The 17,529-nt window shown below is 35.9% G+C and overlaps 1 long non-coding RNA gene and 1 pseudogene across 4 annotated transcripts; one reads left to right on the plus strand and one right to left on the minus strand.

The window, feature by feature from the left end:
* Window positions 1–1,367: 1,367 nt before the first annotated feature.
* On the minus strand, window positions 1,368–4,273 carry LOC103336953 (uncharacterized; annotated as a pseudogene).
* Window positions 4,274–9,323: 5,050 nt separating this feature from the next.
* On the plus strand, window positions 9,324–13,836 carry LOC148920201 (uncharacterized). Of its 4 annotated transcripts, XR_016124616.1 has the most exons (5): window positions 9,324–9,809; window positions 10,570–10,616; window positions 10,760–11,101; window positions 13,262–13,337; window positions 13,684–13,698. It is a non-coding gene; the product is annotated as an uncharacterized LOC148920201 (long non-coding RNA). The 4 variants fall into 4 exon arrangements; XR_016124614.1 differs by lacking the exon at window positions 13,262–13,337 and having other exon boundaries at window positions 9,328–9,809; window positions 13,684–13,836; XR_016124617.1 differs by lacking the exons at window positions 13,262–13,337; window positions 13,684–13,698 and adding an exon at window positions 13,710–13,815 and having other exon boundaries at window positions 9,328–9,809.
* Window positions 13,837–17,529: the final 3,693 nt, after the last annotated feature.

The following is a 17,529-nucleotide window of genomic DNA, read 5'->3' on the forward strand; positions in this document are numbered from 1 at the left end:
TCAAGAAAAGCAAACTGACCATCATGCCAGATTGTGTTTTTGTTTACAAGGAACAACAAAGAACAAAAGGAGTTGGTTCTCTTTCAAAAAAAGCAAGGAAAAGACCACCATGAAAATTGACTGTTGATGGTTCTTCTCTGCTAAAATAACAAACTTCCCTTTTTGTGGCATTTGAAAGGAAAAATCTTTTTGAAAGATCTGCCTCCCATTATTAAAAATTAAAAAGCGCACTACAGTATTTCCTATAAATATGATAGGAGATGAACAGGTCAAAGGACAGCCAAAAAATCAATCAAGACAAAGACACTCAAAGTCACAATTAACAAACTAAAAAAGATCAACTAATCTCAAAAACCTTCAGACACTGAAGCAACCAAAGCTCTTTGATCCACCAAAAACAAATCAGTCAATCCAAATCTATGATTTCATTCGATTCAGAGAAGCGATTTTACAAAGCGAGATTTCTCTCGTTACAATTTGGTTCAGCATAAGTCAAGCCAAGTCAAGCAGAGTCTGGGTTTTTACAATATGAAAACCTCAACAAATTTATAGAAAGCCTTGATCAAGCAGAACATGTACTATAGCGCAGCTCCTGCTCAATAATTATCAATCCAGCCACTTCTACCCGTTTCAAACTAAAGAGGCTTCAATTCTGCCCGTTCAACAAGCCTTCCATGGCTCGAAATAAATTGAAGCTCTGCCAAACTCAAACGTTGGTATCAATTTTCAGTTCAAACTCATCAGTTGAAGGTGTTGACGATTCAATCCAACATAGACATATCCAGTTCGAGGCAGCTATCCGACAAATCGAAGTCCAACGTCTGTTGTCTTTTTCGAAGTTGGCACTTCTCTTTTGAGTCCTGTAATAAGCAGTTCTGCTTAAAACAGTTTGCTTTTCTTTTCATTTATTTTGGCCAGAACTACCAATTTGCACTTTGAAAAATTGTAAAAGTTCTCACCAGTCTAAGGCAAGAAAAGAACTTATTTGAGAGATATTTTTCACCCAAATTCACAATTGCTTGTTTAGAATCAGTAACTTGGGGCGCAAGTTATCTATTTTTTTAGAAGTCTACTAGGGTTTTAAATTACTAACAGTGGCACGCTCACGCACAAAAGAAAGTTGACTTGTTGACCAACAGTGGTTTTCAGGCCAATGGGGAACTTTGTCGTACCATCACAGGATTAAATCAAAACGGGTGAACACAAACCTAACCCTAAAATGAATGAAATTTTTTGGCCTTTATTAGGAAAATAAACCATTGGAAACACCCTCCCTGATTCTAAACCTCACTCATTTCAAAGTTTTTTGTTAAATTGTGGTCTGATTCAACTTCATCCAATCTAATATTTGAAACAGACCTTGAAATTCAAAATGGATTCGGATGCTCATAAACCTGAAAAAGACCACAGTAAGTATCTCTCTTGAAAATGAAGTTTCCATTGCTTGCAATTTTTTCAGTGTCTTCTTCCTCCGTTTCCAAAGGCCGAAAGAGAGAAATTGAAGGAATATTGAACAAAGTGCTAAGAAACCGGATAAAGTACGAGCCAACATCATTCGGCTCAAGGGAATTTGGCAAAGCACGAGGCCCTCTCCTTTCTGAGCTTTTGCCAACAATAGGTGGGGCTACTCAATACAAATCCTGCAAAGAGCACTCAAGGTGGCTGCTTTCGGACACCTAAATTTCTCTTGTAAGTCAAAGGATGTCAGTTCAGTGCCAAGAGATGCAGTGAACAATCCCTGAACTGCTAGAAACTTCAAAATTTATTTTTGAACCCGAAACTTTGCTTCTGTATCCAGCTTCGAATTTTTCAATATACCGGGAGGGATTCCACAATCCATGTTATTAATAAATAAAAAAAATTAGAATTTCCCATGGTTCCATGTGAATCCTTGTCTTCAACAGAACCTATTCTGAATTGTCATCTGTTGTTTGGCTTTAATCTGAAGGTTCCTCAGAAGCATGACTTTCATCCACAAACATGTTCAACAAGTTCTGAATAAACAGCATGCAACCAGATTCAGTTCTGAAATCTGCCATTAAATCCTTGACTGTTTTGGTTAGTGTAATGCAATCAAATTTACCATTGCTGTGCTTCTGTAAAGCCACAATGACAGAGACCCTTCTCACATCATTGTTCCCAACCCAATCAGATAAATTTTAAGAAAATGTTGCACCACTTTATAGAGCCAAGAATCCTTCGTAGAAAGTACATCAATCATGCACTGAACAAGTTTGGCAGACAGACTAATCGGAATAAAAGATGCAGGCAGGCAAGGAAGGAGAAGAAGCAGAACATCAAAGGCCAAGTGTTGCGGTCATGAGATGATGGGAGAAGGGATCCCTCAATAATCACCTCGCAGAAGCACTGGAAGTTCTTTGCAATCTCTTCGACAGAAAAGCTAGACTTCCAATTCTTTTTATGCTTCTTTAAGGAATTTGAAACTGACATTGCATTTTCAGCCTGCAAAACTCTATCAGGTAAAAGAATGTTTACCAGAACAGGCCACACATTGTGTACACGAGGCTGACAAAAAGTTAATTCCTGCCATTAAAAAAAAAACAATGATCAGGACTTGTTTTTGTTAAAAGTTATAATTTCCCCAATAGTGATATCTACACCATGCACGTGTATGGATCACAGCAACAAAACCCACACCACCTTCAAGCAATTAGGAAGAGAAGCCAGATGGTCAGCAGCGAAAAGCTTGTTGGGACTGAATGGATCTGGCAAAAGTTTCCCAAATCTTGCACTGTCAGCAGAAACTTTTTCTCTGATTTTCAGAGCCAGAAGCAATGCATCAGGATTTCCAACTTCAATAGCTCCAAGTCCATGGTTCAGCAAGACTTCTGAGTGCAACTGTAAAAATAGAATACGCAAAACTAAAAGTATTAGGACATGATGATGACTTAATGACCTATCTATTTAAAATCCAATATAATATGTTAAAAAAATTAAAGGGAAGGAGCCAAAATTAAGCAATGGAAACAGAACCAAGAACGCCATATCTATGCACATAGAAAGACACATTCCAGAAGGAGAAAAGCTTCAATCCCTCAAAATGATGGCATGATACAAGTGCAACAATTTTTCACAGGAAATTTTGCGTACAGAGATTTATTTCTCTCTGACTTTTTTTTTTTTTTTTTTGGGGTGAGATAGGGGCCAAAAAGGCCAGAACAAAAACAACTAAACAACCACCACTCTAGGCTCTCTCTGACTATATTTGAATAAAGAATGGTTTCCTTTTTCTGGGAAGCCTTCTAGTTCTTATCATTTACAAGAGTTGAACTTTATTAAGCTACAAGCATAAAAGTCCAGCTAGAGAGGACAAAGAACAGAGATTCACAATCAAGCTGTACAATCTAGACTTCATAACATAGAACACACCAGTTGAAACCAGTGCTGCAGATGCTGTCTAAATTCTACAATATTAACCAATCCTCGTACCAAAGCATGATTTATAGCCAAGTACCAAATTTTGGTACAAAATTGTCTTGAGAAGGTGTTGTACAAAGGAAGGCCATATTTAGAAGTACATAATCACAAGAAATACAATTTATTTTACAGTTAATACTATCAGTGGTGAATATTTTAATAAACCAACGTAGGTGCTGTTATAAATAATGCAACTAACATATAAAGTCTGCAATTGTGATTGAAAGCAAATGAGGACGACCTTCAACACCAATAATGATAAGAAATAAGAAGACACAATTTTAATTGCTTCTTCTCTCTTCTAAAATAATTGGATATAAAGAAACAGTAGACTAGTCTACAAACATGTGCCATAAACAACATGGCACTCAGTGATTAAGTGCCCAAGTCCAAGAGGAATTAATCAAGGAGCAAGTACCTGTGCTGATAAATTCAAACCCAGAGAATTGATGCAAAGTTATCTGCAGACCAACTAAATTCATGGATTGGTTGGCAATAAGTTGAAATCATCATTGTTATCTGACAAGGCTTTAATAAAGAGTAGAAACTTTCCCACAAGCAAACCAAGATTTTATTTATCAGGGAAATATACCTTTTCAATCAAGTCTAAAATAACCCACTCTTCAGCTAGTGAATTCCTTTATGATGCAAGGGCAATGAGAAGCCTAGTGAATTCCTTTATGAGCGGAGTATTTCCATCAGAAACCCACTCTTCAGCTAGCCGTCCTGATCGGGCAAGAGCACCATAAGCAAATAAGTGACCCAAAAAAAGATGATTCCTTTGTTCCTGCCATGTCACAAGGAAACAACTCACTTCAACACCTGAGGATGCCATGCTCATATGGTATAAACAAAACAAGACCACTAGATAATATGTTTTCGCTTGTAAGTTTTCTTAACAGGGGTTTTGATTATATAGGCAAAACATCCATTAAGGGAGGCCCTTGGGGCACTTGGGCGTTTAAGATTTAAATAAATTATTTAGTTTCGAATTAATAAATCGTTTTTTTCCTTTTTCATGTTTAATACACGTGTTCGTACAAAATTGTCAAAAATTCACGTATTATACACACAATTTTATATATTATTGAATAAAAATAATATATATCGAAATATTATATACTGGCCGAACTTTATGATAACTCATATGGTTGGTAGTAAGGTAAGTTAGCCTTAGGAAAAAGAAGAAATCGATTCATACCCACTCTTGCCGGTTTTTTTTTAAATTTTCTTTTACAAATAGTATAGCCATTGAATATAACATATTTCAAGAGTATAGACCATTTTGTTTTTCCGAAACAGTACTCTTGCTAATTTTATTTTAAGCAATGGTATAGCCGCACGGCTATACTGGGTTTTCTGAAAATTTCTTTGAAAAATAGTATAGGCCCGCGCTATACGATTAAAATAAATTGGGGATTTTTCGCATCTATGGTCCCTCAACTATACCCGTAATTGCATTTAGGTCATTGAACTCAATTCTTAGTTGCAGAGATCACTCAACTATGTGTTTCGTTGCACCAACAGTCCTTCCGTCAAGTCCGTTAGTTTTTTCCGTTTAAAATGATGACGTGGCAAGATCTATCCAATTATTGATGGGCAAATGTGATTTTTCGGTTAGGATTATTTGTAGCAATGATCCCTCAACTATACTCGGAGTTACATTTTGATCACTTAACTCCAAAAAATAGTTATAGAGGGCACTCAATTAGGTGTTGTGTTGCACCATTAGTCCCTTCCGTTAGAGAGACTTGACGGTAGGGACTAACGGTGCAACGAAACACATAGTTGAGTGACCTCTGCAACTAATAATTGAGTTCAGTGACCCAAATGCAATTACGGGTATAGTTGAGGGACCATAGCTAAAAACACAATAAATTGGCTACTTCGAAGTTGGGCCACACTAGGTAATTGGAAGTTGGCCCACACAAGGCAATTGAAGTTGGGCCAAGTGGAAGCCAATTGGGCTTCAAATTCAACTTGAGCATTGGATATATAATATTTAATATTTAATTATCAAGAAGATCGCCTTGGGACTTTGGGCACTTGGGCATTTAAGATTTAAATAAATTATTTAGTTTCGAATTAATAAATCATTTTTTTCTTTTTTCATGTTTAATACACGTGTTCTTACAAAATTGTCAAAAATACACGCAAAATTCACGCATTATACACACAATTTTACATATTATTGAATAAAAATAATATATATCGAAATATTATATAGTGGCCGAACTTTTTGACCATTAATTCATAGGGTAGGTAGTAAGGTAAGTTAGCCTTAGGAAAAAGAAGAAATCGATTCATACCCACTCTTGCAGGGGTTTTTTTAAAATTTTCTTTTACAAATAGTATAGCCGGATGGCAACACCATTGAATATAACGTATTTCAAGGGTATAGCCGGCCGGCTATACTGTATATATTGACCTTTTTGTTTTTCCGAAACCGTAATCTTGCAAATTTTATTATAATAAATAGTATAGCCACACGGCTATACTGGGTTTTCTGAAAATTTCTTTGAAAAATAGTACTGCCGCACAGCTATACTATTAAAATAAATTGGCTACTTGGGAGTTGGGTCACACTAGGTAATTGGAAATTGGCCCGCACAAGGCAATTGGAAGTTGGGCCAAGTGGAAGCCAATTGGGCTTCAAATTCAACTTGGGCATGGGATATATAATATATAATATTTAATATTTAATTATCAAAAAGATGGCCTTGGGCCTTTGGGCACTTAGGCGTTTAAGATTTAAATAAATTATTTAGTTTCGAATTAATAAATCATTTTTTTCCTTTTTTCAAGTTTAATACACGTGTTCTTACAAAATTGTCAAAAATGCACGCAAAATTTACGTATTATACACACAATTTTATAAATTATTGAATAAAAATAATATATATAGAAATATTATATACTGGCCGGACATTATGATCACTCATATGGTTGGTAGTAAGGTAAGTTAGCCTTAGGAAAAAGAAGGAATCGATTCATACCCACTCTGGCAGGGGTTTTTTTAAAATTTCCATTTACAAATAGTATAGCCGGACGGCTATACTATTGAATATAACATATTTCAAGCGTATAGCCGGCAGGCTATACTGTATATATATATGTATTTTGAACTTTTTGCTTTTCCGAAACAGTACTCTTGCTAATTTTATTTTAATAAATAGTGTAGCCGCATGGCTATACTGGGTTTTCTAAAAATTTCTTTGCAAAATAGTATAGCCGCTCGGCTATACTATTAAAATAAATTGGCTACTTGGAAGTTGGCCCACACAAGGCAATTGGAAGTTGGGCAAGTGGAAGCCAATTGGGCTTCAAATTCAACTTGGGTATGGGATATATAATATTTAATATTTAATTATCAAAAAGATGCCCTTAAGCCTTTGGGCACTTGGGCGTTTAAGATTTAAACAAATTATTTAGTTTCGAATTAATAAATCATTTTTTTTATTTTTCTTGTTTAATACACGTGTTCTTACAAAATTGTCAACAATACACACAAAATTCAAGTATTATACACACAATTTTACATATTATCGAATAAAAATAATATATATCGAAATATTATATAGTGGCCGTACTTTATGATAATTCATATGGTAGGTAGTAAGGTAAGTTAGCCTTAGGAAAAAGAAGAAATCGATTCATACCCACTCTTGCAGGGGTTTTTTTCAAATTTCATTTTACAAATAGTATAGCCGGTCGGCTATACTGTATACATATATTTTTTAACCTTTTTGTTTTTCTGGAACAGTAATCATGCTAATTTTATTTTAATAAATAGTGCAGCCGCACGGCTATACTGGATTTTCTGAAAATTTCTTTGAAAAACAGTATAACCGCGCGGCGATGCTATTAAAATAAAATGACTAATTGGAAGTTGGCCCACACAAGGCAATTGGAAGTTCGGCCAAGTGGAAGCCAATTGGGATTCAAATTCAACTTGGGCATTGGATATATAATATTTAATATTTAATTATCAAAAAGATGGTCTTGGGCCTTTGGGCACTTGGGCATTTAAGATTTAAATAAATTATTTAGTTTCGAATTAATAAATTATTTTTTTCTTTTTTCGTGTTTAATACACGTGTTCTTACAAAATTGTCAACAATACACACAAAATTCACGTATTATACACACAATTTTACATATTCTTGAATAAAAATAATATATATCGAAATATTTTATAGTGGCCGAACTTTAGTAAGGTAAGTTAGCCTTAGAAAAAAGAAGAAATCGATTCATACCCACTCCTGCAGTGGTTTTTTTAAAATTTTCTTTTAGAAATAGTATAGCCGGACGGCTATACTATTGAATATAACATAGTACAGCCGGACGACTATACTGTATATATATATATTTTTTTCACCTTTTTATTTTTCCGAAACAGTAGTCTTGCTAATTTTATTTTAATAAATAGTATACCCACACGGCTATACTAGGTTTTCTGAAAATTTCTTTGAAAAATAGTATAGCCGCACAACTACACTATTAAAATAAATTGGCTACTTGGAAGTTGGGCCACACTGTAATTGGAAGTTGGCCCACACCAGAAATTGGAAGTTGAGCCAAGTGGAAGCCAATTGGGCTTTAAATTCAACTTGGGCAATACAATGACAACAATAAGACAATAAAAAACTTATGAATTTCATATTTATTCCATGTATATTGCAATAAACATGCTCAGCAAGCTAACTGTAATACAATCTCTCTCCCTTCATGTACATTGCTTGTCTATTGTGTATGTATTGCTTGTTTATTGTGTATATATTGCTTGTATACTGTATATATATATATATATATTTTTCACCTTTTTGTTTTTCCGAAACAGTACTCTTGCCAATTTTATTTTAATAAATAGTGTTGCCGCACGACTATACTAGGTTTTCTGAAAATTTCTTTGAAAAATAGTATAGCCATACTATTAAAATAAATTGGCTACTTGGAAGTTGGTCAACACAAGGCAATTGGATGTTGGGCCAAGTGGAAGCCAATTGGGCTTCAAATTCAACTTGGGCATTGGATATATAATATATAATACTTAATTATCAAAAAGATGGCCTTGGGCCTTTGGGCATTTAAGATTTAAATAAATTATTTAGTTTTGAATTAATAAATCATTTTTTTTCCTTTTTTCATGTTTAATACACGTGTTCTTACAAAATTGTCAACAATACACACAAAATTCACGTATTATACTCACAATTTTACATATTATAGAATAAAAATAATATATATCGAAATATTAAGGTAAGTTAGCCTTAGGAAAAAGAAGAAATCGATTCATACCCACTCACGCAGGGGTTTTTTCAAAATTTTCTTTTACAAATAGTATAGTCGGACGGCTATACTATTGAATATAACATATTTCAAGAGTATAGGCAGCCATCTATACTGTATATATATATATATATATATATTTGACCTTTTTGTTTTTCCGAAACAGTACTCTTGCTAATTTTATTATAATAAATAGTATAGCCGAACGGCTATACTGGGTTTTGAATTGAGAGAGAGAGAGAGAGAGAGAGAGAGAGATGAGGAGGAGGAGGAGGGAGATCGACGCAGAGAAATACAGAAAAGGAGTTTGAAAGGAGAGAGGGAGCGTGAAAAGTGAACAAGTTGAACAGTTGTTTAGGAAGGAGGGAGGAGAGAGAACAAGTTGAGGGACTCATTCTAGTACAACCTAGTACAACTGTTTCATTTACAATTGCTTTTCATGGAGTCGTTGGATTATATTCAACGGTGTTCTCACATAAGCGTTCTCACTAGATAATCGCCATTTCTAAAGTACTTAGCCCAATTCTACTTAACCCAAGAAAATAGCCCAACTTCGAAGCCCGTTAATGCTGTTTCCTTCGACAGAACCTTACACCTCTCCCATCTCTCACTTTTCATCATATTCTCAAGTCGCCTCTTCTTTTCTCTCTTATCCCTTCTCTCTCTCATTATCTGCGTTCATCGCTCATCGCCCCTCTCTCCTCTCTTCTTCTCTCATTATCTTTCAGTTGGTTTAATTGCTGAGTTTTTTTTTGAACTTTTCATCATTCTCCTCCTAAAATTCTTTACTTTTACCCTTTTAACTCTTTCGTTTTCTCTTCGTAACACTTTTTCAGGGCACCTTTCTTCTTCATCCACAATCTTTTTTTTTTCTCCTTTCACAAAGTGACTTCCTCTCTGCCTTTTTTCTGTGTCCACATTGTCTCACGGTTCAAAATGGCCTCTTTTGCTCCCTCTTCTTCTCTGAATCCAAAAAACCCATTTCAGCTCCATCATTTTCTTCTCCGGATATTATTGATGACAGCTATGAAGACTCCTGCAGCATCTGCCTTGAGCCTTTCAACTGCGATGACCCAGCCACTGTATGATCCTGTAAAAACTGAGAAGTTTTTGTATTTTTGTAGTACTCAGTATTTTATGCATACCCAACTGACAGTCTTACTGGATCAGTCTTATAATGTTGAAATTTAAATTACATGTGGTACTGGTACAGTGGAAAACACTCTGATTTTATGTTCTTATAGCTGTTTTTGGATTATTGATTGTTTGCGTCTTTCTGGTAGCCGAAATAAACTGTGATCGATCTATTGTTAGTTTTGGTGGATGCGTTTTTAAATAGAAATTTAAGCTCCATCGGTTTCTCTAGAGAATGTTTCATGGGGTAATCTGTAATATTGTGTTTCATTGAAATTCTTTTCTGGATGCATGGATTATGATAAAGCATTTGAAATTTAGTCTTCACCTCCCCTGCTTGAGTAAAATAGATTAATTTTTAACGCAATCTTTAGAATGCTTTCGTGGGATTAAAGGGAAATGAACGGGTGGGGATGCACTTAGTTTTGGAATGTGTTTTTGAGAACCCAATTGCACTTTCATCTTTTCGCTAATTGTTTGGCAACGATATGAAAATGTGCTCTGATGATTGTGATAATTCTATTTCGCAAAAACTGGATATCGTGTATGGGATCACTGAAGCATAGGATGGATTTTTTTCTTGTTTGGTTGAGATATGCCTTGTTGCAAAATATTTGCTTTGTCTGCTAGTTTTGTAGCTAGCTTGAACTGACTGTAGGTTCAGACGTTAAACCGAGTATTAACTCTTAGAATTTCTTCTTGTTTCAGATTACCAGCTGCAAACACGAATACCATCTTCACTGTATTTTAGAATGGTAACCCCAATTTACTCTATGTGTGGGTTATGATTTATTTATCTTGCAGTAATACATCAATTCTGTCATCTAACCTCGAAATGTGATTCAGTATTTCTTTAGTGAGAATGATATTTTTCTTATTGATCTTGATCTTCATTTAGGTAACAAAGGAGTAAAGGATGACTCTTTCTCAGATGACTCTTATTTGGATGAGCGTATTATTCAGCATCTGGCTGCTGCTTCAAGTAGAGCTTGTTACATTCGCACAAAGGAAAAACAGAGATTTTCTGGCCTAGGTCCTTCCCATGTTTTTGCTTTCTCCCCTCATGGAAATGCGAGTGGTATGCAGCAAACATACCCAACTTCACCAGAAGAATGCCAAAGTCTAGGTTATGGGTCGCCGGCGGGGATTCACCAACTTCTCAAAGACCGCATGTTATTGAACCTCCATCGTCCTTCATCTGCAGCACCACTGTCAATAGTGATGCCCCTTACAAACCAAGGTATGCACCTAGGGCCAAAAATATATCCCCCACGTGGAAGTGCATGAATTGTTTTTATTTTTCTGCCACATACTCTAGAAGTGGATATATGTTCCACAAAGCTCGCGAACTTAAAATTAATAGTCACAGCAATAAACTGCTTTGTCTTGATCACCTGGAAGGCTTTTTGCACCAGTAAAGGCGTTCTTGCTTATGGCACACGTATATGATTTAAACGCGTTTCGTCTTCTTCATTGTCTACAGCATTCATTTCTTCTTTTTATCTTCCTGTGGCTGACCACTTCTTGGTCATTCCAGAGTGCTTTGTTGCTTAGTATTAAAGGGATTCTGGGGGAATTCCCTTCTGCCCCAGTTGCCTCAGACGCTCAACTTATTAAAACTTATTTTTATTATAATATGGGTTAATTTCAGTTCGGCACCCTACAGTTGTGCTCTTGAGGCATGTTTGTCCTGGCACGTTCACATTTGTTTAAGGTCGGTCACATAAAACCAGGAAAGGGTCACTGTCTTTCATTGCTGAGTTCATCTTTGCATGTGCGGATTGTCTTTTCAATTTTTAAGTGGAAATTGTAGTAATAAATTGCTTTATCGTTCTTATATTTTTAGATGGAACATTTTCATGCTCTACTATTACATAGATATTTTTAGATGAAACTATAAACTGCATAAAATATGTCTTTTCATTTTGTATTTCTTGCTAGATTTAATTTTGTAGCTATGACATATTAGATCAGGCATTTTCAAACAATTTATGCCAGAATAATGCTTTGTTTGCTCAATGGAGCCTGAATTATCTGGGAGTTCAATAGTATATACTGCATGCATGTGTTCAGCTGGACATATGTAAGGTAGTGCACTGTTAAATTTATGCTTGTGTTTAGATTGATCTGTGTAAGTAGCATGCACACTAGACTATTAAATAGGAGAGTACTCCCTAATGGAGTTGAGCAAGCTCGGATAGCTCGGGTGTGGCACGAATGACACGTTCCAAACAATTTGGCACCAAATCCAATTGGCACACGCGTGCCAAGGGGCTAGTTTATTTAAAAATATTAGTATAAACGACACTTATATGTTTATGTTCAATAATAAGTTATCAATGTCATCCTCTCAATGATTTCTAAAAGATACTAATGTAATCCAACCTAGGTAATTATATGTTGGGAGCTTCACTATTATGCCAAATATAAGGGCTAAAATTTAAATAATAAAAAAACCTACATGAAATGAACTTTAGAAACATAAGGGCCTCAATATCCAGAGGCATTAATAGTGATTAGTGATGGGATCAACTAAGAAGCCTGTGATTTACTTTTGAATACTTTGTTCCTACCAAAATGAAAGGTAGGTAAGTCCCCAATGGGTTCCCACCACTGTGCGGTGGATTCTCCCTCCCCCATGGCACCGAGATTCGAAACCCCAACGGTTTCTTTGCTCCAATGTAACTAAAAATAAAAGGGTCGGTAAGCCCATGCCTCAATCTTAATCTAAATGGGAGCTTAAAATGACACGCACTATATTACAAATAGATAAGAGCCCAACAATATTTCTATGTTATATATGGGCCAGCGGCTCAGGTGGGAACTCCTTTTGCAAACCAGTGATCTCAACGGCTGGAGAGAAAAAGAAAGCTTACAATAGAAATGGGTACACTGCACTTCCCTTAAGGCACATATCCTGGCAAGCCTTTTCTAATCCCGCCTATGTTTTTCAGACTTCCTCTTTTTCCTCTCAAACAAATTCTCCTCTCTCTCTCTCTCTCTCACCTGTTTATTCTCTGTGTTAGTGGCGATTAGGTTAGGGTTGATAATAGTTACTGTTCACGTTTTTCTCATCTCCTTCACCTCCTCCACGCACATAGTTCCCAAACACCGACATCGCCTCCCTTAGACATCTATGAATCCCAAGAAAATCTTTTAAGTTTTTCGAATTCTGACCTTCAAATACCTTTCTTCTTCATCCTAATTTTAATTTTTAATTATTTTAATTTTTTGTGTTCATTCTCTCTCACGACGCCTTCCTTGCCCGCCATGTAGGAGGTGGAGTGAGGGGCCTTGGCTGTCTTGGGCCTGTTTCCTGTACTTGGATCTGTTACTCTATTTTGCTGTTTCAGTGTTTCACTTTTGTTGTTGTTTGGGATCGTGATATGTTTTTCCGTAGACTAGTTTTGGCCTTGACGGCTTTCTCTCTCGCCGGCGCTCTCTCTCTGGTTCGCTCGGTCTCGTGCTCTCTCTCTGTGAGTGCCTCCCTTCCTCCATGGATCCATAGGAAACAACTGTCCTTCCTTCTCTTATTATTATTTTCTATGTTTTTTGAGAAATCAATTTCTATGTCCCTAATTTGATTTAGGGTTAAAATGTTTGGGTATTTAATTGTAAATTATCTGTGAAAATCATTATTTTTTTTGTGTATATATTTTCGGTATTTAATTGTATAATTATCTATAAATTATGACTGTCAAATTCCCTTGAAGTTCCATTTTTTGGGCCAAATTTTTGATCAAATTAGGCACTTTTCAATTCAGTTGTTGGTTTTTCTGCGAACCTACACCGAGTTTTGCCCGTGCTTTCCATTCTGGTGAGGTTTATGCTAGAGGTTGCAAATGCAGAGCTCGAGGAAGCCATGCGCAGCAAGGAAACTACTGCGAATTACTAATTTACCCTTGTTTATACCATATTTGACCAAGCAACTAGAAGCAACTCTAGGCAAAGCAAAGAGTCCCACATTGGAATATTACAAGAAGTGAAGGCTCCCCCTCACCTATAAAAAGGAGACCACTCTCCCCTTAGAAAAGGATCTTTGGGCTGGGCTTGATCTTTAGTCATGACCTTCCCCTTTCTTACATTTAAATTTGGGTCCAACCCCATGTACAAATGTAAATACATAATATTACAATAATGAGAATATACTTCTCCGTGGACGTAGCCCATTCATTAAGGGTGAACCACATATATCTTGTCCTCTGTAAGTTTATCGCTTGCTCAAATCCTCACACACTTGGTGAAGGTCCTCACCTTCACCCATCACCCATCACACCTCATCACTAAGTTGGCCTCAAAAGTGCCGAACTATTTTTGAGCGTCAACAGTTTGGCGCCGTCTGTGGGAATCGACACAAAAGCTTCATTCTCCCCTTGGCGAGGCCTTCGGCCATCCACCTTCGGCCATTCACCTTGGCCATCGACCTTGGCCATCGGTACCTTCCATCATTCGGCGCGTCGATGTCTTCACATCCCAACAATGATTTGGAATCGACCTTGACCTTAGGCCATCACCTTGCCATCGGTACCTTCCATTATTCGCGCGTTCGATGTCTTCACATCACCCCAATGATTCGGAATCGGCATTCACCTTGGCCATCGACCTTGGCCATCGGTACCTTCCATCATTCGCGCGTCGATGTCTTCACATCCCCCAATGATTGAATCGGCCTTGACCTTGGCACCCTTCCATCATTCGGCGCGTGCGATGTTTTCACATCCCCCAATGATTGAATCGACCTTGGCCTTGACCTTGACCTTGACCTTGGCCATCACCTTGGCCATTGGTACCTTCCATCATTCAGCGTGTGAGATGCCTTCACATCTCCCCAATGATTCGGAATCGGCCTTCCGCCTTCGGCCATTAGTCATCGCCTTCGGCACTCCGTCATCATACTACATGGAAGAAGACTAAGGTGTTGCTTGGTGAATGCATTGAAAATTGCAAGTCCTCAACCAATGAGTACCTCCTTGCTTGAGAACTTGGGAGACTTCTGTTTATACCATATTTGACCAAGCAACTAGAAGCAACTCTAGGCAAAGCAAAGAGTCCCACATTGGAATATTACAAGAAGTGAAGGCTCCCCCTCACCTATAAAAAGGAGACCACTCTCCCCTTAGAAAAGGATCTTTGGGCTGGGCTTGATCTTTAGTCATGACCTTCCCCTTTCTTACATTTAAATTTGGGTCCAACCCCATGTACAAATGTAAATACACAGTATTACAATAATGAGAATATACTTCTCCGTGAAAGTAGCCCATTCATTAAGGGTGAACCACGTATATCTTGTCCTTTGTAAGTTTATCGCTTGCTCAAATCCTCACACACTTGGTGAAGGTCCTTACCTTCACCCATCACCCATCACACCTCATCACTAAGTTGGCCTCAAAAGTGCCGAACCATTTTTGAGCGTCAACAACCCTAATATAAAACGTCCAAAAAGGATATATTGAATTGTGAAACAAATGTAATTTTAATAAGTACACCCTACTCACTATCTTCAATCCTAATCAAACGTAAGCGAAAAATCATACTTTCAAAAACCTTAGAATTAACTCCAACAATTTGTTTCATCGTTTAACTCCAACAATTTGTTTCATCATTATTTAGCAAATACAATTTGTATCCTATATGCGGACCAAAGCACTAATTATGCAAATTTGTTACAAAATCAATTACGTTCCTTGTACCACCTAATTTGTAGGCAATGATAGTTTGCATAATATTTCATGCCAAGATATGAACACACGCTTGTAAATTATAATCTTTAGACACCCAAAGGAAATATCTTCCCAAGTTACATAGCAGCTCATAAATATCTTCAATTGCTGGCCTTTTAATTTATTATCAATTTTATAAGTTAAATCCTAGGAAAATAGTATTAAATTGTATGGGGCGACACATGGCGGAAGCCGAATGGGGCGCAGTCAGTTTGTCTGATGGCTGTCCTCATGTCATTATGCCACGTGTCAATTTGATACTTTTATCAAGTTTATGTTTAAAAATTCATAAAAATTTAATTAAATTTCAGAAAAATACACCGAAAATTGCTACAAACTCCTGAGCGTTAAAATCAAAGAACACGAATGTTATGTTATATAACATAATTTAGTGTTTTCGTTTGTTTTGAAACAAAGTTGAGTTTTTGTTATTATTTTCAAAATTTTCAAGTCAAAATTATATTTTTGGAGTTTGAGGGCGAAGAGAATGTCACAAGAAGTTCTAACCAATTTTCGGTGTAATTTTTGGATATTTATTTAATTTATTATCAATTTTATAAGTTAAATCCTAGAGAAATAGTATTAAATTGTATGAGGCGACATATGGCGGAAGCTGAATGGGGCGTAGCTTTGTGTGATGGCAGTCCTCCTGTCATTGGGCCACGAGCAGTTTGATACTTTTATCAAGTTTATGTTTAAAAATTCATAAAAAATTAATTAAATATCAGAAAAATACACCGAAAATTGCTAAAAACTCCTGATAACATTATCTTCGATTATAAAGGTCTAAAATCATGATTCCACATATTTGAGTTCATGGTAAGCGTTAAAATCAAAGAACACGAGTGTTATGTTATATAACATAATTTAGTGTTCTGGTTTGTTTTGAAACAAAGTTGAGTTTTTGTTATCATTTTCAAATTTTATAAGTCAAAATTGTAGTTTTGGAGTTTGAGGGCGTACAAAATGTCACAAGAAGTTCGTACCAATTTTCGGTGTATTTTTTGGATTTGTATTTAATTTATTATCAATTCTATAAGTTAAATCCTAGAAAAATGGTATTAAATCGTATGTGGCGACACATGGCGGAACTTGAATGGGGCGCACTCAGTGTGTCTGATGGCTGTCCTCCTGTCATTGCGTCACGTGTTAGTTTTGATACTTTTATCAAATTTATGTTTAAAAATTCATAAAAAATTAATCAAATATCATAAAAATACAACGAAAATTTCTACAAACTCCTGATAACATTATCTTCGATTATTAAGGTCTACAATCATGATTCCACATATTCGAGTTCATGGTAAACGTTCAAATCAAATAACACGAGTGTTATGTTATAGAACATAATTTAGTGTTTTGGTTTGTTTTGTAATAAAGTTGAGTTTTTGTTATCATTTTCAAATTTTATGATTCAAAATTATATTTTTGGAGTTTGATGGCGTAGAGAATGTCACAAGAAGTTTGTACCAATTTTCGGTTTATTTTTTGGATTTGTATTTAATTTATTATCAATTTATAAGTTAAATCCTAGAAAAATAGTATTAAATCGTATGGGGCGACACATGGCGGAACCTGAATGGGGCGCATCGTGTGTCTGATGGCTGTCCTCCTGTCATTGCATCACGTGTCAGTTTTGATACTTTTATCAAATTTATGTTTAAAAATTCATAAAAAATTAATTAAATATCAGAAAAATACACCGAAAATTGCTACAAACTCCTGATAACATTATCTTCGATTAAAAAGGTCTAAAATCATGATTCCACATATTTGAGTTCATGGTAAGCATTAAAATCAAAGAACGTCAGTGTTATGTTATAGAACATAATTTAATGTTTTGGTTTGTTTTGAAACAAAGTTGAGTTTTTGTTATCATTTTCAATTTTTATGAGTAAAAATTAGATTTTTAGGGCTTAGATAATGTGACAAGGATTTCATACCAATT

Source organism: Prunus mume, linkage group LG2, assembly GCF_029339155.1.
Source record: "Prunus mume cultivar Tortuosa linkage group LG2, ASM2933915v1, whole genome shotgun sequence".
Classification (NCBI taxonomy): domain Eukaryota; kingdom Viridiplantae; phylum Streptophyta; class Magnoliopsida; order Rosales; family Rosaceae; genus Prunus; species Prunus mume.